Here is a 595-nt window from a genome sequence, read left to right as displayed (position 1 = left end):
CAGCAGGAGCAAAAGTTGTTCTGTGCTTCAGCTGAAAATAACAACCCTCACCCACCCTGAAATGAGTGGGCTGGGTCTCAGCTGCTATAAATCAAGCTGGTTTTGATGTTGGGGGCTATGCAGGTCTGTACAGGTTGGAGATGTGGTGCAGCCCATACACCCTGTTGTAGGGAGCTGTTGTTTGGAGACCTCGAGGTCCTTCTGCATGAGCAACTGGCTCTTCTGCTTCTGGCTGCTCCATTTCCTTGCTACAGACCAACCCTGTAGCTGCCCTCTGTGCTCTGCTGGTGTTTTCATACCTGGCTGTTCTCTGAGGTGAAAACACCCCTCAGTGCTGCAGTCTGACCTGCTCTTTCCATGATGTCTGTAGCAGTGAATGCAGGTTTCCTTCTCCTCACTCACTCCTGGGCCACAGGGCAGGGTAATTAAATGCAGATGTCAAAGTCAGTGGAGCATCAGTTCTCATGGAGACTGGGGGTTTGGGAATCCTGCCTCCCCGGGTCCATATGGAATGGTCATGGCTGAAGGCAGAGGCAGTGATGGAGCTGCGGGTTCTTGCAACATCTTCAGCTTGTGACTCACTTTGTATCGTGTC

The sequence above is a fragment of the Chaetura pelagica genome, unplaced genomic scaffold (genome assembly GCF_000747805.2).
Source record: "Chaetura pelagica isolate M959 unplaced genomic scaffold, ChaPel_1.0 scaffold32, whole genome shotgun sequence".
Classification (NCBI taxonomy): domain Eukaryota; kingdom Metazoa; phylum Chordata; class Aves; order Apodiformes; family Apodidae; genus Chaetura; species Chaetura pelagica.
Note: the sequence above shows the minus strand (reverse complement) of the source record.